The sequence below is a fragment of the Emydura macquarii genome, unplaced genomic scaffold (assembly GCF_026122565.2).
Source record: "Emydura macquarii macquarii isolate MOO-44397 ecotype Brisbane River unplaced genomic scaffold, CSIRO-AGI_Emac_v2 contig_1424, whole genome shotgun sequence".
In the NCBI taxonomy this organism is placed as follows: Eukaryota; Metazoa; Chordata; order Testudines; family Chelidae; genus Emydura; species Emydura macquarii.
Window position 1 is genome coordinate 758,424 of NW_027131561.1, and position 27,923 is coordinate 786,346.

A 27,923-nucleotide genomic window follows, 5' to 3' on the forward strand; every position below is an offset into this window, starting at 1 on the left:
CCATTTATTCCTAACGTTTGTTTCCTACCTTTTAACCGGTTACTGATCCATAAGAGAATCTTCTCTCTTATCCCATGACTGGTTAAGAGCCTTTGTTGAGGGACCTTGCCAAAGACTTTCTGAAAGTCTGAATACACTGTATCCACAAACATCCATAAACCAGTGGGAGAACACTTTAATCTCCCAGGGCACACTGTCACTGACCTGAAAGTCACGGTACTTCTCCAAAAAAACTCCAAAAACAGACTTCAAAGAGAATCTGCTGAGTTAGAAATGATCTGCAAACTTGACACATTCAAACTGGGTTTAAACAGAGATTTGGAGTGGCTCTCTCATTACAAGAGGTAAATTGTTTTGCTCACCCATTCTCACCTCCTACTCAATGACTGTCATTAGCCCTCAAATACCCGGCTTTCATCCACCTCCCCCATGTTCTCTATGCACTTGTATATCTATGTTTCCTATTTACTGTATCATTCTACCTCTGCATCTGACGAAGTGAGCTGAGTCTCACGAAAGCTTATGCCTACAAAAATTAAATTTGTTAGTTTTTAAAGTGCCACAGAACTCTCGTTGTTTTTACTGTATCCACTGGATCACCCATATCCACATGTTTGCTGACCCCCACAAAAAATTCTAATAGATTAGTGAGGCATGATTTCTTTTATAAATGTTGTTGACGCTTCCCTAACATTTTCACCAGTATGACTGATGATTCTGTTCTTTACTATAGTTTCAACCAACTTGCCTGGCACTGAAGTTAGGCTTACCGACCTACAGTACCTTCAGTAGTTTTGATAGTTGTTGTTATTTGTTCTCTCTTAGTTAAGTAATTAATAGTTCAATAGTTAGGTTAGGAATAGTCCCTACTGAGATCTTTGCCCAGGAGTGGGGCATGGCCCAGTCTCCGGGTTTCAAGCCCTGTGTCTCCTGCAGCAAACCCTTTCCTGTTAACAACCACCGCAACAGCTGCCTGAAGTGCCTGTGGGAATTTGTAAGATCTATAAGGCTTTTAGGCTGCGGACCCAGAAGGAGAGGTAAAGGCCTTACTGATGGAGGCAGCGCTGAGACCAGCCTCTGAGCAGGCATTATCCACCTCGGTGCAGAGTATGGCGTCGGAACAAAGCGCCCAGTCAGCATCATCGGCCCTAACACGGCATCAGACCTCTTCCTCTTCCCCATGATGGAAGAAACAGAAGAAGCAACATGCGGAGAGAGGCCACTCCCCCGCATCGAGAGAGTCTGGAAACAGGGTCAAGTGTGGGACCCATACCAGATCAACTGGCTGAGGGTCAGCAGGAGAGGGGATCGCCGCCCATAAGTGTGACCCCAATGAGAAACCAACCCCGACTCCTGGGAGTGGAAGGGGGCTTCTTCAGATTGCAGTGCCATTGACGCCAGAGGCATTCCATGCAGTGAGGAACCTGATGGCCCTGCTGTTGCTGCCTTCTCCTTGGCTCCCAGTACCATCGAAGGAAAAGGCTCTGGTTTCCCAGGGGAAGTACACAATGGGTCCCCCACAATGGCTGCACTGCTCCTCCGAACAGAGGCGCCCATCCCTGAGGGCCAGGTCACCACACAAGGAGTCGACGTAGCGGCACCGGTGCCCGAGAGGGCATTCCTGATCCCTGTCTCTGGGGCGCTCCTCAGTGGAACATCAGAGGTGGTCGCTGGCCGCCTCGCAGCACCAATCATGATCTCTGGCACCAAAAGCCTCATGCTTAGGAGGTTGGCACCGTTCCCGCTCACCCTCCTGCAGGCGTTCTTCGTAGGGGAGTCGACGTTGTTCCCGCTCCCTGGCACCGAAGAATTTGCCCATGCAGGCACAAGTCTTCGGTTCCCAGGCACCGATGTTCAATGCAGCACCGGTCCCACTTATCCTCGGGCCATGGATTCTCGGCACCCCAGCATTGGTCGGGGGAGCAGCACTTCCGGTCATCCTCTTCGTGCTCCCCAACACTAAGGCAGCAGTCATCTGAGCGCCATGATACTCGGGGCGCCGATCCTCCACCCTGCGGCACCGCACCACAAGGGAGCCAGCTACTGCCCCCCATGGTCGTCTGGCAGCAAGTCCGTTTCCTCAAGGGAGAACAGGCAGTCTGCTGCTGTATCGGGGCATCGCCACCCCTCAAAGACACAGGAGCAAGTCCCCTGCTCTGTAGCTCCTGGTTGGCCCTAAGGCCAGTGGCCAGCACAGTGGCTGTATTGGGGACCCTGGGGGATCCCAGTGGCCCCAGGCAGTCTCTCAGCACCAGAGGCCCTGAAGAGGGCGCATGAGTTGGCGTCAGAGGAGAACTCAGACCCCCAGGAGCGGATGTCATTAGTGGCTCCACGTCAGCAGGAAGGGTTGCCACTGCCCTTTGTGCCTGCTCAGTCCTCATCTTCCTTCCCAGACGAGGCGGTTGCGTCGGGGCCATCTGTCCCTCTGGACAATTTTTGGGCCCACCAAGAGCTCCTTAAGAGGGTGGCCTCAAATTTGGGTTTGGAGGCAGAGACACTCAAGGCTTTGGACAACCTCTTTGATGTGCTGGCAGTGGCGGCGCCAGCCAGGTCGCCCTGCTCGTACATAAAGGGGTGCTCAAGGTGGGAAAAGCTGTGTGGCAGACGCCATCATCTGTGGCCCCAACATCAAAAGGAGCAGAGAAAAAGTACTATGTTCCCGCCAAAGGATTTGAATATCTATTCCCCCACTCCTCCCCGGGTTCCCTGGTAGCGGCGGCCGCTTACGAGTGCGATAGGCAGGGCCAGCCTAGCGCGAGTCCCAAAAACAACAACAAAAAACTGGACCTTTTGGGGGGGGAAGTTTATTTGATGGTAAACCTGCAGTTTCGCATTGCTAATCAGCAAGGGTTCCTGGGCAGGTACAGTTGCAATCTTTGGGACTCCCTCAAGTGTTTTGAGGAGTCCCTGCCCCAGGAACAGGCACTGGACTTGGCCACCATCCTCAAGGAGGGTATAACGGTCACTAGAGCGGCCCTGCAGGTGGCTTCCGATGCAGCAGACTCAGCTAGGAGGGCCATGGCCACAGCGATTTGCATGCATCAGTGTTCATGGATGCAGTCGTCCGGGCTGTTGCAGGAGGTACAGCAGTCCATTCAGGACCTCCCTTTTGATGGGTCGGCCTTTTTCTCAGACCAGACTGACACCAACCTGCACGGTCTGAAGGATTCGAGGGCCACGCTGCGTTCCTTGGGCCTCTATACTCCCCAGACCTCGAGGCACCAGTTCTGCTCTCAGCAGCAGCAACAGAGTTATCAGCCTCCTTGTTTCACCTCCTACAGATGAAGGGACAGAGATAAGGGGTCTAGGAGCCACCAGACAAATGCGGGGTCCGCCCCAGCCGGGGCTTTCCAGGCACTCCCCAGCACCATTCCTTCTGAGGGTGCGCTTGAGGACGGCGTTCCAGTCCCCATACAGGATCCTCCCTTCCGTCTGTTCCTCAACCGTCTTGCCCCCTTCCAGTCTGAATGGGCCAAGATAACATTGGACCGTTGAGACCCTTGGCAAAATCTCGGCGGGATATATCCTGCAGTTTTCTTCCTCCCCTCCTCACAGCCTTCCTCCCTGTCCCTCTTCAGGGACCCCTCTCATGAGCAACTTCTCGTTTGGAAGGTGGAGAACCTTATCAGCCTAGGGGCTATAGAGGAAGTACCTTAGGACATGAAAAGGAAAGGATTTTACTCCTGGTGCTTCCTTATTCCCAAGGCGAAAGGGGGTCTCAGGCCCATTCTAGACCTGCGTCGTGTCAATAAATATCTCAAGAGACTGAAGTTCCACATGATCTCCCTATTCTCCATCATCTCTTCCTTGTATCCAGAAGGCTGGGTTGCCACTCTCCACCTAAAGGACATGTACTTCCACATCGCAATTTTCCCCGGCCACAGGAGACTCCCACTACCAATTTATGGCGTTACTCTTTGGCCTCTCATCTGCCCCAAGAGTGTTTATGAATGTATAGCGCTGGTGGCGTTGCACCTAAGATGCCACGGCATGCACATTTACCCGTACCTAGACGACTGGCTGATCAAGGACAGGTCCCAGTCTCAGATCCGAAGCAGCCTGGACCTCGTATGTACCACCTGCCGCTGTCTGGGCCTGTTAATAAATGAACAGAAATCAACACTAATTCCGGACAGCGGATAGAATTCTTTGAAGCGATCATGGACTCCATGTGGGCCAGAGCGTTTCTGCCCCAACCGTGCTTCGAAGCCAAGTTGGGCATTATTACTCGCCTGCGTGAGTGCCCCATCACGGCAGCCAGGTCTTGTCTGCAGCTGCTGGGACATATGGCAGCTTGCACATATGTAGTAAGGTTCACACACATAGGGTTCAGGCCGCTCCAGTCATGGCTGGCCTCGGTGTACGTCCCGAGCGGGCACTCATTGGGCCGAATGGTCACAGTCCCTCCCCACGTCCTCTCCTCACTGGAATGGTGGCAGGATCTCGCTCGGTGCTGCGGGGCATGCCATTCGAGGAGCTTGCCCCCTCGGTCATATTGGTTTTGGATGCCTCGAATGGAGGCCCATATCAGCTCTAACCACAGCATGCAAAGGGTTTGGTCGTGGGAGGAGCAAGACATTCCCATAAACGTGAGGGAGCTACGGGCGATATGTCTTGCTTGCAAGGTGTTCCTTCCCTTCATTGCAGGCAAGATAGTGTGGGTGCTGACAGACAATACCGCTGCCATGTACTATATTAAAAGGCGGGGGGAGGGGGAGGCCCGCTCCTTGACCCTTTGCAGGGAGGTATTATGTCTGTGGAACCTGGCAGTGAGCCACGATTTTCACCTTATAGCCTCTCACCTTCCGGGCATCAGGAACAACACAGCAGACCGCCTCAGCAGGTCTTTTTACCCCACCATTACTGGTAGCGCCACCTGAGGGTAGCTGCTAAGATCTTAAAGAGGTGGGGCTTTCCCCAAGTGGACTTGTTTGCATCCAGATGGGACAAGAAGTGCCTGCAGTTCTGTTCTCTCTGCGGCCTCGAGGAGGGGTCCTATCTGACGCCTTTCTCTTACAGTGGAAAGGGGTTCTGATGTACGTATTTCCGCCCATTCTGCTGTTACACAGAGTTCTCCTGAAAATCAAGAGGGACAGAGCAAACATCATCCTGGTAACGCTGGCATGGCCCCGCCAGCATTGGTTCAGCATACTGCTAGATCTGTCATCGTCCCGCCACTGGAGTTGCTTCGGTGGCACAATCTCCTCCCCCACGACCAAGGCTGCTTATTGCACCCGGGTCTGGAGTCTCTGCATCTCATGGCATGGAGACTCCATGGTTGAACCCAGAGGAATGGGCCAGTTTGTTGCAGGTTCAGCAAATTCTTCTGGGTAGTAGAAAGCCTTCCACTCAGGCTGCATATCTGGCCAAATGGAAGCGATTCACCTGCTGGGCAGTGTCCCATGGAATTCCGCCTGAACGGTCATCAATTCAGGCTATCCTGGAGTACTTATTGCACCTTATGCTGCAAGGCCTGGCTATGGCTTTGTTGAAAGCTCACCTGGCGGCCATCTCGGCCTTTCACCCTCCGCTAGAAGGGAAATCAATTTTTTCCCATGCCATGATGATTAGGTTCCTGAAAGTAATAGAGAGGCTCTACCCTCAGGTTCGAGATCCAGTGCCTCTTTAGGATTTGAACCTAGTTCTGTCTTGGCTCACGGGTCTCCCTTTTGAGCCTGTCCATTGCTAGTGATCTCCTGGCAAGGTATCCTTCCTGGTAGCGATTACCTCAGCGAGACGAATCTCTGAGATTAGCGCGCTTACCTCAGAGTTGCCATACACAACCTTCTATAAGGACAAGGTCCAGTTGTGGCCTCATCCTGCTTTCTTATCCAAGGTGGTGTCTCAATTTCATTCTAACCAAGATATATTTCTCCCAGTGTTCTTTCCCATGGCTCGGAGGAAGAATGGAGGTGGCACACACTTGACATTAGGTTGGCATTAGCTTTCTACATTGAATGCACTAAGTTATTTCGGAAAACTACCGAACTCTTTGTTACAGTGGTAGATAAGATGAAGGGCTTACCTGTCTCCACCCAGCGCATTTCCTCCTGGATAACTTGCTGCATCAACTTTTGTTATGAGCAGGCGAAGGTTCCTCTACCGGGTGTTGTCACGGCCCACTCCACCAGAGCGCAAGCTTCCTTGGCAGCCTTTCTGGCGCAGGTGCTGGAGCAAGACATCTGTAGAGCTGCCACCTGGTCATCGGTGCATACCTTCACGGCCCACTATACCATTGTCCAGCAGGCGTGGGATGATGCTGGGTTCAGCAGAGCAGTGCTTCAGGCAGCTCCTTGGTAACTCTGGGCCCACCTCCAAGGTATTGCTTGTGAGTTACCTAGAATGGAATCGACATGAGCAAACACTCGAAGAAGAAAAGGCAGTTACTCACCTTGTAACTGTTGTTCTTCGAGTGTTGCTCATATCTATTCCATGACCTGTCCCCCGTCCTCGCTGTCGGAGTGGACAGCAAGAAGGAACTGAGGGAGCATAGGGTCGGCGGCACCTCATATACCGCGGCAGGTGTGTAGGACTCCAGGGGGCACCGGAGCTGGCCCTACGGGTACTCCTGAAGGGAAAAAAAATTCTGGTAACAGTGCACAGAGGCACGCACACACTAGAATGGAATTGACATGAGCAGCACATCTTAAAGAACAACAGTTACAAGGTAAGTAACCATCTTTTCTTCTACTTTGAGTAACTCAGGCAGAATTATCCGGTTCTGGTCTGTGTTGAGTGTGGGAAGCTCTGCCATCGCACCATGGTCTGTTGCAGTTCTAGGGTAAGAGCTTCATTTTACGCTTAGAATGTGGATTATGTCTGAACATTTTAATACCAATCCAATTAGCTTTCACTCTTAATTGAAAGACTATCTGAAAGAAACTCTGGAAAGAACTTCCTTAAATATTTAAGGCCTTCCAACATGGCCATTTGAAAGAGGGTGAAAAGGAGATTCTTCGAGATGAGATCAAATGAAAGCCCTGTCTATTCAAGCAATGTTCTATTTTTATTTTTCAATTATAGCCACTTGGTGATATTGATTCTTGTATTATGCAATGGGCTAGATCAGTGGTTCCCAACCTTTTTGGCTCAAGGGCCACTGATATTATTTTTACAACGCTGAAGGGCCACCAGTCTCCGCCAGCAGGCCCCCCCCCACTGCAGCCAGACGGAAGGAGTTCAGTGAGGAGGCAGCCTCCTTGCTCATCTCCCGTCTCCCTGGCTGCAGTAGGGAAACTGCAAGTGTCTTATAGCTCCATGGGCTTCCCCTGAGTCTCTATGCAGTGGCTCTCTTCGGCAGCCTGAGAGATGGAAGATCCGTGCTCCCCTCCCTCTGGCTCCAGCAGGGACCCTGTTGCCTAGGGACCCAGGCCCTTCGCCCTGCTCCCTGCTACAGCCAGAGGGAGGGGAGGGCTGATCTTGGCTGCAGCAAGAAGCCTGCACTGGTCTTAGCCCCATGGAAACATGAACCTCCTGGGTCCTTAGGCAGCGGCTTCCTTCTACAGCCAGCAGGAGGGGAGACGCAGGCTGCTTTGAAAGCTGCCGCGTGCCACTTTTGGCCCCTGGGCCACAGGTTGGGAACCACTGGGCTATATCATTCATATTTGTATTTTATACAGTTAGAATGTGTAAAATATATATGTGTATTTTGATGCTATTGAAAAGCAATCAGTTTGCCAATAAGGAGTTTTTGAGGCATTAGTATCTTGAAGTGATCTATTTTAGTTCATGGACTATTTACAATCAGTAATAATAATAAAAATAGCGATTTGAGTAGGCAAAATGTTAGGCATGTTTTCTGACTTCTGAGGCCTGGTCTACGCTACCCGGTTAGGTCAGCTTAAGCTGTCTTGTGTCAGTCAACATACCTGTGGAAATGTCTTCGCTTAAATTTAGCTCCCGCTGACGTAAGTGCTTCTCTATTAATAACACCACCTCCCCAAGTCACAGTTGATGTAATTAGTGTCAGTGCAGCTGCTGTTTTGCTTACGTCGACTGTTACTTTCAGGAGCTGTCCCACAATGCCCCAAACTGGCAATACAATTGATACAAGTGCTTTTGGTGAGGATGTGTATTGCTGACACAAGGAGCCAAGTGTGCGCCCACACAAGCAATTTAATAACTACGGTGGCTGTATACTGATGTAAGTTAAGTTGACATAATTTTATAGTGTAGACATGATCTGAATGTCTTATGTGTCCATTGACTGCACCTGCACTAACATATTCCTTAAAGTTTCTCATTGTTGTTACTATTGCAGCTCTTCTTGGAGTGACAAACTTCATGGGGGAAATGACCAGTGTAAATAAGGCTGTTGACCTGACCACAAATACCGCCAAACACACAGCCTGGTCCATCAGCTTTAGAAGTAAATCTTTGAGAATTGAACTTTTAATGTGTAATATTTCCGTTATAGATTTTGGGCTTTATTATGTAACTGAAATTGATGTGGTCAGAATATATTAGCCTACAGCCTAAGATTAGAAAGGGGGACTATTTCATTGGCAAAATATTTCAATAATGTCTACTTAGAATTTATAATTCTGAAGAAAATTAATAACATTGAATTGCAAGAGTTTATTCCTGTTGGCAAAAAAACAGGAAATCAAGAGGACAGACGCTAACAATTTGGAAATTTAGAAACAAAAAGAAAATGGTTCAGGAAGAACAGTAAGAAGTCATAACTAAATGGAGCATGCTGACATAGATTCATAGATTCCAAAGCCAGAAGGGACCATAGTGATCTGATCATCCTGTATAATACAGGCCTTAAAACTTTGCCAAAAATATTTCCTAGAGCATATTTTTTAGAAAAAAAAGAATCTAATCTTGATTTTAAAATTGCCAGTGATGGGGAATCCAGCATGACTCTTGGTAAATTGTTCCAATGGTTAATTATGCTCACTGTCAAAAATTCACACCTTATTTGCAGTTTGCATTTGTCTAGCTTCAACTTCCAACCATTGGATTGTGGTAGCTCTTTCTCTGATAGATTGAAGAGCCCATCATCAAATATCTGTTGCTCATGGAGTTACTTACAGACTGTAATCAAGTCACTTCTTATCCTTCTGTTTGTTAAGCTAAATAAGCTAAGCTCCTTGAGTCTAAGAAATGTTTGCTAATCCTTCTCATGGCTCTTCTCTGAACCCTCTCCAATGTATCAACATCCTTCTTGATTTGTGGACACCAGAACTGGACCCAGTATTCCAACTGTGGTTGCCTCAGTGCCAAATACAAAGGTAAAATAATCTCTCTACTCCTATTTGAGAATTGCCTGCTTATGCATCCCAGGATACAATTAGCTCTTTTGGATACAGTGTGAGCTCATGTTCTGCTGATTATCTACCTCTCCTCCCCTCCCCAATTCTTCTTCAGAGTCACTGCTTCCCAGCATAGAGTCCCCCATTCTGTAAGTATGGCCTACATTCTTTGCCATGTTAAAACACATTTGTTTGCTTGTACCCAATTTACCAAGTGATCCAGATCGCTCTGAATCAGCGATTTGTCATCTTCATTATTTATCACTTACCCAGTTTTTGGGTCATTTGTAAACTTTATCAGTGATATTTTTATGTTTTCTTCCAGGACATTGATAAAACTCTTACATAAGGTAGAGCCAAGAACCAATACCTGCGGGACTCCATTGGAAACACAACCCCTTGTTGACTAATCCCTGTTTACAATTACATTTTGAAATGTATAGACAGACGGATTTTAATCATAGAATCATAGAGTTGGAAGGGACCTCAGGAGGTCATCTAGTCCAACCCCCTGCTCAGAGCAGGACTAACCTCAGCTAAATAATCCCAGCGAGGGTTTTGTCAAGCCGCAGCTTAAAAACCTCTAAAGATGGAGATTCCACCACCTCCCTAGGTAATACATTCAATGTGTGCCATGTTTATTTTATATCATTCTAGTTTTTAAATCAAAATGTCATATGCTACCAAGTCAAATGCCTGACTGAAGTTTCGTCAACACTATTACCTTTACCATCCCTACTTGTAGTCTCATTAAAAAAGATATCTAGTTAGTCTGACAGGATCTATTTTCCATATACCCATGTAGATTTGAATTACATTATCCTTCTTTAATTCTTTATTAATCAACTCCCCTATCAGCCACTCCGTTATCTTGTCTGAGATTGATGTCAGGCTGCCAGGCCTATAATTACCCGGGTCATCCCATTTACCTTTTTAAAAAATTAGCACTTTAGCTTTCTTCCCATCTTCTGGAATTTCTCCAGTGCTCCAATACTTATTGAAAATAAACATCACCAGTCCAGCGAGCTCTTCAGCCAGGTCTTTTAAAACTCTTAGATCTATGTTATCTGGACCTGCTGTTTCAAAAATGTCTAACTTTAGTAGCTTCTGTTTAACACTCTCCAGAGATAGCAGTGGAATGGAAGGTGTGTTTTCATCATCATACGATAAAACCAGATCATCTGTTTTTTCCCCCAAAATACAGAACAGAAATATTTATTGAACACTTCTGCCTTTTCTGCATTATTATTGATAATTCTACCATTTCCATCTAGAAATGGACAAATATCATGGTCAAGATTCTTTTTGTTCCTAATATATTTTGAAAAATTTCGTACTGTCCTTAACTCTGCTGCCATAAATATTTCCCTATGTCCCTTTGCTTCCCTTATCAATTTTCTAAAATTCCTAATGTCTGATTTATATTCATTACTATCAACTTCCCCTTTCTTCCATTTGTTATATATTATTCTTTGTAGCTGCCTTCAATTCCCCTCTAAACCAGGCCTTTTTTTTTTTTTTTAATGAGCACAGCCTTCTCCATCAGTCTGGGATTGTGACTTTTTGGGTAGCTGGCAATTATTCCCAATTATTATTCATCTTTTCCTGATTCAGTTCCTCCTCCCAGCTGATTTGGCTCATAATTTTTGGCGTTGTGAAACTGGCCCTGTTAAAGCACCAAGTATATATATTAATGGTCTTTATTCTGCTTGCACATTATACATTTGATCAAGTTATGATCACTTGTATATAAGTTGTCATTGATCTACCATGTAGAATATAACCTCTTTAAAAAGATTTCCCTTATTACACTCTTTTGTCTTGAGACTCCATCCCCCGCACCCCCCAAAGTATCTTCAAGTGGAAGGTGTAAAATTCTGCTCCACCTTTATTAGAATGCCACCTCTGTCAGCGACCCCAGCCACCCTTTTGCCTCAGGTGATTGACTGCTCCTTCCTTCCCACAATAATAGATACCTGAGGTGGGGGATGGAAGTCAGTGTTCATGTTTTGCTCCTCAGCAGGCTTTTTGCAGATGCTGGGAGTGCTAAATCTTTCCCTCCCCTTTTCCCGTCTGAGTTGTAGTGTAGTCCTTCACAAGGCTTCCTCTGTTTCACAGTGGTAGCTGTTCAGCTGCCTGCCCCAGCTGCTGCCAGGAGAGAGATCTAAGATGTTATAGCAGAGATGGGGGTTGTTCATGGTTTAAGAACAGAGCCATCCTCCCAAAATAAACAAACAATGCCAGATGGGGCACTAACTGGCCCTGACCTTCCTACCTTCACTTTTATTTATTTATTTTTTTTGGCAAACTGTAAATCAGAAGAGAGCAGCAATAAAGGAAAAGATTTTTTTGGTCCCTTGAGTGGTCACTGAAGACAGGTGTCCCTGTATTTTGAGCAAGTTACCAGAAGTCCCTGAAGCAAGAATTGGCAATTACATTTGTGAGCACTAAATTAGAGCTTTTAAGGATGAAAAATGTGGGGATTAAATTGGTAGACACGCTATGTTACTTGGCCTGTATGGATTTCGATGAGGAAAATGTAGTGTGTGTGTGTGTGTGTGTGTGTGTGTGTGTGTGTGTGTGTGTACACTGTATATTTAGGGTGCTATAGATTTGATTTCATTAATTTATTTCTGTTTCTTTGAAAGTTTAGTGAATATTTTTGGTATAGACTTGCCAAAGTTCATAAGAAGATTCATACTTTATAGATAGTTAACATTTATCTATTTTTTTCTCCTTTTAAGTTGTCTGATTTTCATTACACCTTGTGGGCCAGATCCTCTCTTGCAGTTGAGCTCTGTTCAGTGCAGAAGTGTGTGTATGCACAGAGGAGGAGTCAAGCCAGTTTTATAGCTCCCTGCTGTACACTGGCTCTAGCCCAGGCATAAATCAGAGCAGCCTAAAGATTTCTCTAAGGGCTGGTCTACACAGGAGAGTCAGCATTTGTCGACAAAACAGTGCTGGTGTACACCCTGCAGTCACCTCTCTGCCGAAAAACTGCCCTGTTTTTCAACAAAATAAAACCACCTTGATGAGACACGTAGGGCTTTTATTGCCTTAGTTAGGGCAATGCAGTGTCAGTGTAGACACTGCCTCCCCTTACATAGGTGGTGGGGCTGTCAGTCTTGTTAATTTCACGGCTCTGCTGGAGCAGTGAAATTGACAAGAAAGCTGAAGCCAAGGCTGCTACAAACCTGGGCAGCTGGTTCCCACTCCCAGTGAGAAGCCCGGGCGTCTGGATCCAGGCTCCTGGCTGTGACCGGGGAAGGGAGAAGCCCTGAGCTTCTCCATCCACTCTCTGCTGGGAGCTGGCAGCCTTGTCAATTTCACAGCTCAGCCTTGTTAATTTAAAGGCTGGGGTGGGGGCAGGGGCATGTGGGGGAGAAACCCAGGCAACTGGACCCCACTCCTCAGGGGCCAGAAGCACCCAGCTGGGAACGGGGAGGGGGGAAGCACCTGGTGGCTTCCCCTGGCTCCTGGTGGGGAACGGGGATGGGAGAAGCCTGGGACTGGTTCCTGGCAGGGAATGGGAAAGGGGGCCCACCGGGAGCCAGCCTATGGGGCTCCCGGCTGGGAGCTCAGAGACCTGGCTCTCAGCTCCCCACACTGCCCCTCTTAGGTTGGTGGAAGTGCTCCTGGTGAGAACGCGCAAACCGACCCAAGGAGGGTAGTGTGGACATCAGCCTCTGCGGTAATTGGTCTGGCATGCCCTGTACACCAAAGCCCGGGTATGGGGGCAGGGGACAGACAGCTGGCACAGGAGCCAGCTCCACCAATTATGTGCCAGGTGAGGGTCCCTGGTGTTATGCCAGCTACTCCCATAATCAGGGGAGGTCTCAGCTGGCCAGTTATAGAGAACATCTCCCTTTTACTGCTTGAGTGGCACCAAAGGGTGAGATCACATTTGAGATTTTGACCTGAAGTGTCAGCCACTGAATTTGAAATACCTGAAGTGGCTGCAGTAAGTTAAGTGTATATATATCTGATCTAGGCTTCCTCCAGCACTGAAATAGTACAAGTTGATCCAGCAAGAGCTGCTAAGGAGGGAGGATCAGTGAAAAAGGCCATGTATGTGTTTTGTGTTCCAGTTTCCCAGAGTCCCTGTGCTTCTGGCATACAATTCATTGCCAAAACAATTGAGATCTAGAAATGCTTCACTTAAAGTCATGGGACAAAAATGTATTTTTGCATCAATCCTGAAACCAGGATCAGGGGGAACAAAGGGTCAAATGGATACAAGAGGCCTTTTTTTTTTTTTTTTTTTTAACTTTCACCATTCAAGAAAGTTGCTTTTACACAGGGTTCATTTTGAGCTGCCCTTTTTAATCTCTTGTCCCCGGGATGACTAAAAATAGCGAAGTCAATGTAATATTTATGTTACTGTGAGAGCATGTTAGGCCTGATCTGTGCACAATTTTTGTATTAGTATAACTATTTCGGTTAGGGATGTGATTTGTTTTTTCTTTTAAATGATATACTTCTAGAGTGAAGAGTTGTACTGATGTAGCAGTATAACGTGAGAAGGGGAATAAGCTATAACTGCGTCCAGAAAAGATGGGCTGTGCTGCTTTAACTATACTGGTGTATGTTTAAAGCAGTGCAACTTTTGCGTGTGGACAAGGCCTTAATGTTCAAACTCTCACCTCCTTCCTGGAGATAGTGGCTTTGTTGATAACCAACATAACACTTCAAAATCCTCAGCCTAATCTTCCTTCCTAATGTATGGCAACCCTTGAAGTTTCCATCCAGGACCCACCTCTTCCTAAGTCTATATAGTTTTAGAGAGCCAATAACTAACTAGCTGCAACTTCCCCACTGAATTAGGCTTCAGCAGTTTTGTGCTGGGGTCTAACACTTGCTGAGAGAGTGGGTCAATGCAAGAGCCTTCTTTTTGTAATTGTGACCTATGTAAACCTTGGCCATGTCAGAAAAAGATGAAATCTCAGGTTGATGTAGTGCTGTGCTAGATCTACGGTAGAACAGTTTGATGAGGCCTGCTGAGGATGATTTACTGCTGAAACTTTTTGCAATTCTAACCATCAAAAATAATCAGAAATTTTCACTCTACCTGTCCAGTGAAATGTTAGCCAAAATATTTTTCTGCATGGAGAAGTCCAAGTATAGTTTAAAAAATAATGTAATATGATGCAGGGTTTATGTGTGTGCTGTTTCTTATGTCTTTTATTGTTAAGGTGATGTAGATTTGTACTGCAGCCTGGACAAGGGCAGAATGGCTGATGGTTAAAATGCAAATGTTCTGAATAGGACTGTTTGACAAATGGTGTAAATATTTTCTGGGGAAAAAAATTAGAACTAAGCGGAGAACAAAACTTTTTCGGGAGTTTTTTATTTTTCAGCTAATGGAATGGAGTCAGAATGGAAATTGTCATTTTGAATTGAACTTTTTTTTTCCGTTCAGTTTTCAGGTCCCCTCCTTCCCCCATCTCCCTTTTTTTCAGTAGGAGAAAAGGGAGAGGAAAGGGGGGGGGGGGGGGAACCGAAAAATGAAATGAAACTGAACAAAAATATTCTTTTAGCTGAAAAAGGATTATTTTTCTTGAACAGGTGTACACTGCCACTTAAGTCGATCTAATTTACATTGCTCAAGAGTGTGAAAAAGACACCCCTCCCCCCCGAGGAGTGAAAGCCACAGTGACCTAAGTGCTGTCCACATGGGTGCTATGTTGGTAGGAGATGCTCTCATGCTGACATGGCTTCCGCATCTCCCAGAGGTAGAGTAATTATGCCGAGAAGAGAGCGCTTTCCTGTTGGCATACAGCATCTTCATTAGAAGCGCTAGCACTACTAGTGTAGACAAGCCCTCTGAGTACCTGTATAGCCCCCATCATTCTAGGATCTGACCCAGTGTCCATGACTGACAGTATTTGATTTCTTTTCAATGTCTATGCAGAGGAGGAGCCATTAATAATCAGTGCATATGTCATTTCGGAGAGAATAAAATCGTTCCTTTTGAACTCTAAATATTGAGCACTCAAAATTTTTAACTCTTAAAGGTGGTAGTTTGATGGATTCCTGTCCTGTGATTTGTAGCCTTTTCAAAGCTTTTCAGGCATGGTTTGGGTGCTTTGTTTTATTTTATGTTCAGCATTCAGCAGATCTCAAATTACCATTACCATTGCAATTTGCCATGAAGTCAGAGAGGTTCTCATGTAAATAACTAATAGTCATGGAAAGAAATTGTGAATTAAAGACTGTGAATAATCTGACAAACCCAGGTCTGATTTGTTTTGAGATAGGTGATTGAGGTATAGAAAAGATCAGACTATTCCCCAAAGTCTTATCAGCTATATTTCATTTAACCACAAACTAAGGGCTTGGTCCTGCAAATTCCTGCATGTGAGTAAGGTGCTCAGGTAAGCAGTTCTACTGACATAGGACTGTCAAAATGAATAAAGTGTTTGTGGATTCAGGCTTGAATGCAGTAGCTATATATTAAGAAATCTGTGAACAGTCACGTCTGTCAGAAAGCATAAAGACTTCTTAAAATTATGCATTAAACTTTTTCTTACTTTTTATATCCAGATATCCATCTGGAGAAAAATGGCATAGGAATGAGTATTGAAGCAATAAAAATTCTTCAAATATTCCCTTCCAAAAGCCTTTTAAAAGTCACTCTCATCATACAGAACGTGACATTTCTGGTGTCTAGACAAATGTTGTGAGGCCTTAAATGCTCTGTTTAATCAAACATGCACTACAACTACAAGAGTATATTAAATAAAACTTACATAGATTAAAATTAATTTGAAAATAATTGCCTTTGTTACCAATAATACCTTAGATTATTAAAACTAAATTAGAGTTTTAAAAAAAATCTTTAGTTCTTCCACACTTGATGCAGAAGAATGAAAAGATGTGCTTTTCATTTAGAGAATGCAAATAGGTAGATTTGTTAGTGCGTGAGAACCAAAGAGTGAAACTAAACAAATACTGCATTGTTTGGGCGGCAATCACTTCAGCAAATATTTAATTCCAAACAGACGGTTCACATTACGATTTTTTATTTTTATTTTTTAAGTCATGGAAACATTTTGGTTGATCTCTCTACAAAATCTTAACTTTGTATCTAAATTGACCATTAAAAATATCTGATATTTTATTCAGTATAAGCTTCCCCATATTGGTCCCACTGCTGTACCTCATCCATTGGTTTGGAAGGATTAGATTTTTATCAGTAAATGGTGATTTCACCACACACTCCTAAACCGATGAAAAAATATTTCCATCCATAATAATCCAAGTTTACAGATAGGCAAAGTAAGAGAAATGTTGCTGAGACTTATTAGAGTTTGAGGTAAAGATATTTGCTTTGTTTATTTTGACATGAGGTGTTAACAATTTGTGTTTTAACATTTATAAATCTTTAACTTTTGAATCTCAGTGTCTACTGTCATTAAATAATTGTCTTCCCCCCCCCCCCCCCCCCCCCGATTTCCTGAAGTTGTGAAAAATTTAAATAAAAAAAGAAAAATGCTTACAAATAGGTGTTTATCTGTCAAAATGATTTTAAAAAAATCAAATGTTTCCAAGTCTAGAAATCCATGACCAGAAAGGCCTATCTATAAGGGCGTGAGATAAGCTATTTTGTTCCAGTCTTTGGCCAGGCAGACTTTGCCATTCGGTGGCAGTGATGGTTCCTGTAATGTGAATAAATCCACTGGGATCACATGGGTGTTCTAATAAAGGTATATTGTATTACCTGCCTTTTATTATCCACTGCTATAAAACTCAGTATCTGAATGGCCAAGTTTTTATTTTGTACATAGATTTACTGTGTGTGTAATTTTGGCATGACTGGTTTTGGGGAAATCTTGATTTTTTTTGTCATGGAATTCTCTAAGCTACCACTTGGGTACAAAATCCAAGACAGTGAACTGAAGGAGATAATTCTGGGTTTGTGCTTGTTTGGAACATGTAAAACAAATTTCAATTTACAGTCGATTATCAAGGTTTTGATATATGAATCAAAAATATTATTGAAATCATGTCCCCAGCGAAACATAAAATCTAGATGTAACACCATTCCAACAGCCCTGTTCTAGGTGTCTTGCCTCCTTTCATATTTTGTTCTGTTTGTGGATCATCAATTATCACATACTGAGACATCCCTATACATGCTCATATACTTTATTTCTTACACACATGGACATATTGTCTCACTAACAAAATATATTCATCACAAGATGCACATGTGCATTAGTTGGAAAGAATATGTTTTTTTCTTTTTTACTGATGGCTTTTCAAATGTAATATATTTGGAGTCTAAAAAGATTAAAATTTAAAGAGATGAAGTGAGGGTTAGTCAGTGAGGTTGGATAAGGCAAGCTTACTAAGTGAATGGAATTGATGCAGAAACTCTACATGTGTGTTGTCAGTTTTTTAAAGGAAATCTAGTCCCTTTTTTTGCCATTATCCAAAAAATTAAGTGAAGTTAGTACTGAGAGAGGTGATAAATTGATACCCTTGGAAAACTATTGCAGAGATCAAATATAGCAAGGCAGTGGCAGTGCAAGCTTCTTGACCTTGTCTCACAATGGTATATCAACCCTGAGTTGTTGGAGTAGTTTCCTGCAAACCCCTTTAATTTGTGCCTTTTTTGATACCACTGCCAACAAAATGTCAACTGTGAAACACCTGCCCTAAACCACAACATTTGGTTAATGTAAAGGGCCTGATTTTCGAGTTTGTATATGTACATTGATGTATGGACAAAACACATACCTACATTGCATGTCTGTTGGGTTGTGTGTACATGCAAACTAGGAATTTTAATACATACAAGTGGTGTAGTGCACGTGCTAAGTAAGCATGCATTTGCATTCAAGCAAACTACATTCCTAAAGTCGTCTTGAAAAACACACCAACTCTGCATGAAAGTTTCATACTTAGACACATGAAATCTGCAGTGTAAAAAGTTTCTCCCTCACTCCAACATAGATCACAAGCACAAAAGTCAAGGGAATAATTTTGCCGTGGCTGTCAAATTAATCATTTTTGTAGGAGTGTTTAGTGTGACCGTACATATTTACATTTTTACTTCAGATGAGCGTTGAAAGTCTCCGAGATCTAGTTTGTTCTTGTACAAATACTCGCCAAAAACTAATTGTAATTGTACCTAGAACTTGTCTACAATTTCATTGAAATATAATCTTTGACAAGAGAAATATCAATTAATGAAGGGCCAAACGGTAGCTCTGCGAGCTGGTGAATGAATGTGCAAGGTGCAGGTATTGGAGAACAATTCCTGAATAGTGGCTGGAGATATTATGACAACATAAAGGCAAAATCCTGCTTCAGTGTCTGGACTCTTTTGGAAGTTGGCAGTTGCTGCATCTGCAGCAGAGGTGTAGCGAGTGTACTTTTCTCCCAATGCTGTTCTAACATTGCTAGCTGAAAGGGTAAGCAATATCATATCTTGGGACTGCATACCAGGCTCATATCTTGCCCAAACATGCTTCAGTTTTACTCAGCATTACTAACATATTGGCTTTTAGTATACAGCATCATGGTTGCCTCATGCCTGGGTGACCTTTCCCCTTACTACTATTCCTCTCACTTGTGGAGGGCAAACAGTGACAGAGCTCAACAGCAGACTTAAAGGATGTGTATACAATAGTTCATGTAGAAAAAAAAAACCAGGATATTAATTTTCTTAGTAGAAGTAGCTGTGTCGTGTTTGGCTGGAATGCTTGCATGATTTAAATAAGATTCCCTTCACTAGCTCTGAAGAAAATGATGGTTCCATTTATTGCTTAGAAGAAAAAATGTATCCATCATGATTATCATTTGTACTCTAATTTTACAGTCATTCCCTGTGACGTGTGACTTTCGGTGGGCCCTATTATTTTAGACTGAACAAGAAGCTAAGAAAAGGAATGTCCAAACAGTCCATGGAAACCCTAACAGCTAGTTTAAATATCTGATTCTTGAAAAAAATTGTTCAGGAGAGTTCAGCACTCTAAACAGTGGCTTTATTAAAGACACATAGTGTAGCAAGAAGTTATTGTGAAAGTGTTTAATGATGATAAAGCAGTTTGAATGTGAAAAATGCTATGTAAATTCTTCAATTCCTTTAAACTCTGTTCCAATACAAGAAGTAGCAATGCGGTCATTCAGTAATCCAGATGAGGTACCACATTCTTTCTGCTCTTAATGGCTTTGCTATTCTGTGCAAGATGTCTCTCTCCCTCTATTCCTCAGATAACAGGAGAAATACATACTGTTCACATATAGCTCAGAAAGGAATTAAGTTAATATATAGATAGCTTATGGCCCTTTCTGTCCTTCTCCCACCTTCTCCTCCCAGAATCTCTATGAGAAAATGGACTTTCAGGGACTGAAGTAGATCCACTAAGACCCCAAGTTAAAAGGGGAAACTATGGAAAAGAAAAGAGATGTGAAATTCTTTCAAAGCACTTCAGAATAGACACTACCTATGCCAATGGGAGGGGTTCTCCCGTTGGTGTAGATAATCTACCTCCCAGAGAGGTAGCAGCTAGAATTCTTCCATCAATTTAGCGCCATCTACCCGGGAGGGGTTATGTTGGCTGAACTACACTTAGGGGTGTGGATTTTTCACATCCTTGAGTGATGTAGCTGGGTCGACGTAACTATTTAGCATAGACCTGGCCTTCCTGTTGGTATTGAATTAAATCATGAGAAGGTAGGCAGGAAGTGGTGTGTGTGGAGCACTGGAGCAGCACTTCCATTAGCTCGTCTGGTCGTTGAAAAACCACAGCAGCTCATAAACTTGTTGGTTTGTTTACAGCTCATTTTTGACATAGCTGCTTCCTCTTTGAATGTACAACAGGAAGAAGCGTGGTTCCTAAATTAGTAGGTTAAGGTCTCAAGGAAAGCAGACGGTAATGGATGGTGTAAAGCTTTCTAGTCTTTATACAGTGCAGGGTTTAAAGAAACAATCCCTTTCAACCTTTCATTAGTGATCCTAGTTAAAAAGAAGTTAAATCCTTAAATTAGTATTTTCTAGCATCGGGAATGCATTATGTTATAACATTTTGTTCATTATCCTTTTATTTATAAGGGAGGACTATCTTTTATGTGTGTGGTATGGCAACTATCATTATATGGCCTGATTGGGGCCTCCTGGGCACTACTGTAATATAAATATAATTATTTATAATGTAGTCAGTGGAGAATCCACAAGCGCATGAGTTAGAAGACCAGACCTCTATTCCCAGCTTTGCCAATTAAGTGCTGTTTCATTTTACACAAATTATTTGAAAAAGTCAGATTTTAAAAAGAGGCCAGTGATTTTGAATGGCTTTTATGGTTTTGTCTCAATGTTAGATGACTTGAGTCTGACTTTTTTCAGTGGTGCTCAATACCTACAATGCTTGCTGAAGTCAATTTGAAATGTAGATACCCAGCACTTTTGAAAACCAGGCCAAGGTGTGTCCTGTTTGCCACCCAAAGTCAGTAGCCTTTTTTGAAATTTTTGGCCCAAGCTATTAGTTTGGCTTTGGTTTCCCAACTGTTAAATGGGTGTAATTGTTACCTCTCTTGTAATGTACTTTGGAAATCTAGGGAAACAAAACACTATATAAGTATTTATTAAATTGTTGGCACATCCTTTGTGGCAAATCTTTTTCTCTCTTGTTTAAGTAACATGTCACATACAGTAAAGCAGAACAAAACTGCACCAGTAACTAGTGTTTCATGGTGTGGATTTTGTTTCCAATATGTAAGGAATTAGATTGTCTTTAATACTTTTGGATGGTTGGAAATGTACTTCTGGAGCAGCCCTGCGTGAAGTGTTGCTGTGATGAATGGTTACTGAATCTAGCAGGTGTCCTGTGCTTCCTCTCCTTTCTTGTCACCCCCACTTCCTCCATGAACTGTGAAGTTCATAGATCAAAGAAACGTTAAATGCAATGGCTTTAGGCAAGCATAAATATATAAGTTGTGTTTAAAGGTTTGCTGAGAAATTCTAGGGTTTGTTTGTTTACATGGGAAAGATACCAATATAAGGTAGAGTGTGTATTTAAATTGCTATATTTACACTAGTATAAGGTCCCACATAGACATTCTTTTCCAGTATGAGTTCCTGTTAATTCTTTCGCTTACGTCACTCTGGGAAGAAGTTTAAACTAACCTGAAAAAGTCACATTATTCTAGAATGTCAAGTGTCTTCACAACATCATTATCCTATAAAATGCGTGATTATACTAAGTCCATCATAAACTAGTGAAAAAAATTGAACCCTGGCATTAAGATCCATGAGGCTTACAGAGCCAGTTCTGACACATGCTGAGCAACTGGTAATGCTGAGGTCAGTGGTGGGTGCATGTGCTCAGCACCACTTAGGGCTTGTCTGCACAGCAGGGTAATGCGCTCTACAGGGGTGTGTATTGCCAAAGTGTACTCGTGTTATGCATTAATGGGGCTGGGTGGACCCTTCTGGTGAGTTTCAACATAGTTCCGTTTGAAACTGTACCATGTTAAAGAGCTCGAGGGAAACTTTTCGTGCCAACAAGCAGGATCTGTACAGACTAAATTATTGTGCAACACATTAGTGCGCTTTTGGAATCACACCCTCACAGTGTGCAGCATCCCACCATGTAGACACGATCTTAGTATTTTCAGGACGGGGTCTCAAATTCTTACTAGTCTTACTAAACGATTTGCAAGAGAGGGTTTGAAGGTTCAGGCCCTTGTCCTTCAGATAGCAGGAAGGGACATAATATTTGGGACATATTTTAATCACTTCTACTCTCCATCTGTTAGAGCTAAGCTAAATCAGAGAAGAAAGACACAATACAAACTCGTAATACTGTCATAACTATTTGAGACAAAAGGATAAACATCATCATAAATTATGGATGCTGTTGAATCATTAATGAATCCTATTTTCTCATTTGTATGTTTTGAATGATTTTGGTCATGCTGATAGTTTTAAACTTCTCTTTCTTCTCCTGTGGAATCATGGAGCTCAAGTAAAAAAGATTTTCTGTAATTATATGTCATTGCCAGTATTTAACATATAGCTCACCACTAACTGCACAAAGAAATAAGTTATCTGAAGGCGATGTGTACATTGGCGACACTGTATATTGGGGGGGGGGGGGCGGATTGCAAGCATTAAATCCTTGTCGTGGTCTGTTACACATTAAACATTAGTTATTTATAATTTAATATCAAAATATAAAGGTGACTAATATCGGTGGACTGTTTTCATTGTTTAAGATAGCTTAGCTATTTTGAGTCTGATTTTAACATGGAAATAATTTTTCATTGTAATTGAAGTCCACTTTCAGCCCATATCTCTTAATGTTGAAGCAACTGTTTGTACACATGAGTAAAGTGCAGCACTATTAAATGGCAATTCATTGCTGAAGTAGCAAAACATGAAAGACGTGTGCTTTCCCTACGGAATCAGTTTTGTTAGACTGAGGTTGAGAGTGTAAAAGCTAACTAGGGGATTTAGCCACATTTAGTAATTCCCACTACTTGCAATGGGAATTGTATGGCTAAATCCCCTAGCTGGCTTTGAAAATCTCTTCTTGAAGTGACTTTAGATTTTGGCTGGCATATTGTCCTATTGCTGACCATTCTGAATGTTATGATGTGTATTACATGGTATCGGATCAAGGGGTCAACCTACTCACTCGCTTGGGGTGAGTCGGAATTTGGAGCAGCACTGCTGTCTCCATCCTCAACGGATGAAGTCAAGTCTGCCAGTTAAGCAATCCAGAGTCCACTGCTCTTTTTAGAGGGAGGGGTGGGTGCAAGAGAGTGCTTTCAACTTTCATCTTGTTTTATCAGCCCAGTGGCCTAGCAAAAACTGCAGAAAAGATTACATAAGCTTTTCAACTAGTAACAAATTCAACTCTGTGAGGAGAGGGACGCCTATGCACTGGGGTGAATTTCATCCCTGGTGCATAAAGCAAAATTGGTGTGTGGAGTCTATTTAAAAAGAATATTTGTTTAAAAATAATTCTTTTGTTCCGAATACAGTGGAAAAAATTAAATGCCCAAACAGCAAACTCTGGAGGGCAATAATAAGATCTGTTTGCATAGCAAACGTTATCACATAGATTTATATTCTTGCTGCACTCCTGCCTTCTACTCCCTCAGCACACAAGTTATATCACATTAGATTCAGTGAGCCAACTGCAGAGGTGATGTGGAAGGTCCTGTTAGTTTAAGGGAATCCTAAGAGATTCTAAATTGTTTTCATTTACACCGATTTAGACTCCTCCTTCAGATTCATCTCTGTCTTTGACCTACAGTCTAAAATACACAGGTCTTGGATTGCACCCTGAAGCTAATTGAAAGCTCATGCAGTCTGTGGAGCACATGTGTAACAGATTCCCTGAAGAAGTACTGATTACACTAAGCAAAAAGGCAGCTGTGTTCTGCATCAGCTGAAATTTGTGTGCTGTTTAGGTGAGGAAAGTCTGGATGGCTGGCAATTAAAAGGAAGAGGCAAAACGTTGGGGAATGAATTGATTGGAGTGGAGGAGGAGCAGTCAGGGTGGAGGGAACAAGGTGTAAAATGTGTGGCATGGGAAATAGAGTTAGAAAAGCAGATTTGTGGGGGAGGCTGGTGTACAGGGTCATGGAAGCAGATTTATAAGTCCTTAATCAGAAATGTCTGGAGTATGGACTTATAAATATCCTTCCTTCCTCAGCTTCCTTCCTTATGGTATCAGATAGCTGAAATTGCCTATTTTATATTAGGATTTATAAACCCTAATTTTACCACTTACATTTTAAACCCTTCTCACCTACCTTTGAAAGACCAGTCCCCCCTTGAAAACCTAAGTAATATAAAGCAACAGTGACCTCTTGTAAATTCATCACACTCCTAAGGTATCTTTTTAAAATGGGCAATGTACCCTCTATAAATAATGATCTAATAAGGTAAGCTGCATGAGTGGGGATTGCTCCCAAGATATTTTTGTGTGCAACTTGAATTAGAGGTGGGGTAAACTTTCATCATGAAACTCTCATGGGATTTGAGTTTCATTACAGACTTCTCAGTTATGGTTTGGTTCGTTGAAAGCCACACTCTGTTGATGTGAACTCCCCTATTGCCAACCTCAGATGTTTAAAATTTGGATTGGTTTAAAAAATAGGGTTAAAAAACCCCAAAAGAAATAAATCACGTTGCTTTTTTTACTATCTTTTTGGTTTCCCCTCACCCCATACACACACCTTTTAGGGGGGGAAAACACTGATCCCCCTTCCTCCACCACCTTGTGTGAGATCATCTCAAGGTCAAAATTCAATCATAAATACACAGACAATAAATACAGTTCAGGAAGAGACAGGAACATGTTCTTGGGAAAAAAACACAAACCAACCAAAGAACATGTGAAGTTATGCTATCAACTGCTTCTCCTCTCCCTGGAGAGAGATGGTCCAAGCTCATCCCTAGGGGGAAAAGGCAGAGGGCGAAAATTCCACTCCGAATTAAAAGTTGTTCAAGAAAGAAACTTATTAATTGAAATCTAAAATGTAAGGACTGTATCAAGGGCCATGTTATGTTCAGGGGTCCAGAAAATGTTGGAAGCGTGAGCCTGCTACTACAAATATGCCTGTAGCAAGTCAACAGCTCTGGTTGTCATTGAAAGGCTATCATTTTTGCTTTGATTTAAAATAGCAGCTGAAATCAATTTGGAGCCTTTATTTCCCTTATCTGGTGTTTATGCATAAGACCCAATTCTGGGCTCAGCAGCATTGAATCTGCCTCTATCTATGGTACTTGCATGGCCCTCATTTATTGTAGTATCTTCATGTTTCACAATCTTTAATGTAAAGATACAGCCAAGACCCAGTGAGGTAGCAAAACACTATTATCCCCATTTTGCACATAGGGAACTAAGCACAGAGACTATGTGATTTGTCCAAGGTTAGATAGGAGGTCTGTGGCAGAGGAGGGAATTGAGCACTACTTTAGCCCATTCTTCTCTTCAGTCCTGGCTATGTAAGCACATCTTGATTGTTTTCGGATCCATGAGGTGAATATGTAATGCTTACATGATAACCAAACTCTTTCTGGACTCTGCCCCGCTTGGCTCCCATTGATGACCATTAAGTATTCAAGAAAGCATAATGGCTATTAGTAGAGGGGGCAACGAGCATGCATTCTGCCTCCATGATGTCCCAGATGGAGGTAGAGGGTCTAGTGAAGTGAGTAGACACTCCATGGCTTATAGGGCCTGCCCTAGAGATCCCTGCATGGCTGACATTTCTGCAATGCAATGTAGCGTTAATGGGTCACTCTACCTTGAATGGACCCAACAGTATCTGCTAACTACTTATACTAAACAATCTGTTCCACCTTACATTTAGCTGTGATACTGGGAGTACCTTTCCCAGACTTGAAGGAGAGCTCAGTGTGGCTTGAAAGCTTGTCTCTCTCACCAACAGACGTTGGTTCAATAAAAGATATTACCTCACCTGCCTTGTCTCTTTAATTTCTGTAGTGGACTTACATGTCAGGGAGTTGAGATGGGGGACCATTAGGTTTAAGATCCCTTCCTGCACTGTGAGACAGGTGGTACTTGAAGAGGAGTCCTTCTTCATTCTGTCTGGAGCACTTGTGGCCCGAGGGCGGAAGTAACCTCTTTGTGCCCATTATCACCATATTATAATGGGGTCAGAATTTGGCCAGTCCATAAACAATTGTATATTTGTCATGTTTTATTCAATAGGCTATTTGTGCAATTAGAATTTGTATATAGAATACTGTAACTCTAATGGTAACAAAAAATTCACCCTTCTCTTGTCTTTTACTGGTGGCTTCTTATCTTAAAACTATTCTACAATTAATAATAATAATAAAAGAGAAATTTAAAATGTGTCGTTTTGATGCAATTACATTTTATAGCTGCCGGTAAACAATTGTTTTGGGACTGCATAAATTGGGACTTATGTTGATGTGCATCTGCATTACGATACATTCTTTAGTTACATGTTTACTTGCTATTTTTTCCATAGAATTCCAGCCTCATTCAGTGCACAGATGGGCAGAATTGAAGTTGCACAAGCAACCGTGAATCTGGGAGTTCCTAGCTTTCAAGTGCTTGATTTTGTTGCCTAAATAACTTTCTTTTAATGGTGGGTGGGTAGGGGGATGAGGGTAGAGGAGGGTTGATGCTGCCATGACTTCTGGATGTTTTTTTCTGGAAAAGCCTGGATAGGACAGTGTGAAAGAAAGTAAGACTGGAGAGAATATAGTTAAAATCTTATTTAACCCTTTTTTTGAATTTTGACATACATTCAACTCACCACTGTTTTGAAATTTTTAATGGCTTTTCTCACATAAATTCAAACTTATATTACCTTTGTTCTTTTTTTCACTTGCTATCTGCATTTGGCCCCCTGTGCTCTGCACATAGTTGAAAGTAATTTAGTAGTTATTGCTTAGTGATGATAATTTCAACTGTTATGTGATACTACCATAATTGTCAATATTTTTCATTGGGCCCTACCTTTATTAAGTAAATAAAAGCACAAAACCTCTCATGGTTTGTAAAAAGGTAATTTGAATCTATAGGATTTCTGCTTCAGACAATAACAATTTTAAGGTAAATTAAATCTGTGGCCAATAAAACCTTGACCATGTCAATTTCAGTTAATACCCTTTTTTAAAATAAGGATAAAGGATGACTGTGTCATAAAACTTGCCTTTCAGTAGTCTGAATTTACACTGGTTTTCACTCAGAAAATCTTTTATTTTATGTTCTGTTGATTCTACAGACAGAGTAATTTGCAGAACTGGTCAAAATGAGAGCAGTCTCCATGCACAGAGAAGTCCATTTAGCCTTTTTTCTGGTCCAGTAAATTGATGGGAGAGAATCCTGTTATCAATCCATATATCTGGAACTTTTAGTTGTTGATGTTTTTGGGTCATGGAGCATAAGGGTAAACTCATGAACTCTTGAAGAGGACTCATGTGAACTTGGTGTTTCCTTTTTTGTTGTTGTCATTGACAGGTACCCAAGGATTGGAAACTGGCCTTAAGGGAAAATCTGGGGGAGACTGGGAATTTGGTTCATTTGCCCCTGAGTAAGTAAATGTTTAAATGGAAATTCCTGTTACATAATTAAAATACTGTCAGCTTTTTTTTTGAGCTCTTCTTTGCCTGAAAAATAAATATTAACTGTATTGGCTTTACTTACTGGAAACTATGCAGATGACTCAAGGTTTCTTGGAATGAAACAGGGCAAGAATATTTGGGCTTGCTTCTTTAAGATCTTGCATATGACTTTCAATACATCATAACAGGCCGTGTTTTTTATTTCTAACCTCAAAGCATGTATAAAGTTAAGTGAAGAAAAAGATTATTATAGTTAAAATGTCTTTTGTTGTTGTTGGCATTTTTTTTTTTTTTTTGCTGGTTCGGTTTACTGAGAATAAATGTTGGGTGCAATAGGACTGCTCACTTGCTTAAAGTTAAGCACATGCATCACTGGATTGGGGCCAGGTTGCAAAGCACTTTGTAGGATCAAGGCCTTATAGAGGAAGATTAGAGTGTAGAAGCTGTCAAGCACCAGCGAACAGAGATAGGCAGAGAAAAGCACATCAGAGAAGACTCTGGACTAGCATCCACATCCCTGAGCAATGTAGTTACACCGACCTAATCTTCCTTCCCCCCCTCCCCCCCCATGCAGA

The 27,923-nt window shown here is 42.7% G+C and overlaps 1 protein-coding gene across 6 annotated transcripts in view; it reads left to right on the forward strand.

Moving 5' to 3' along the window:
• TBL1X (transducin beta like 1 X-linked) overlaps positions 1-27,923 on the forward strand; it is a 255,757-nt gene that overhangs the window by 46,554 nt on the left and 181,280 nt on the right. For 4 of the 6 annotated variants that reach the window (XM_067553003.1, XM_067553004.1, XM_067553001.1 and 1 more), the window contains one exon: positions 27,245-27,317. The exons of the other annotated variants lie outside the window; for them this stretch is intronic. The gene's annotated coding sequence lies outside the window, so the exon portion shown is untranslated. The remainder of the gene's footprint in view (positions 1-27,244; positions 27,318-27,923) is intronic. 6 annotated transcript variants of the gene reach the window in all.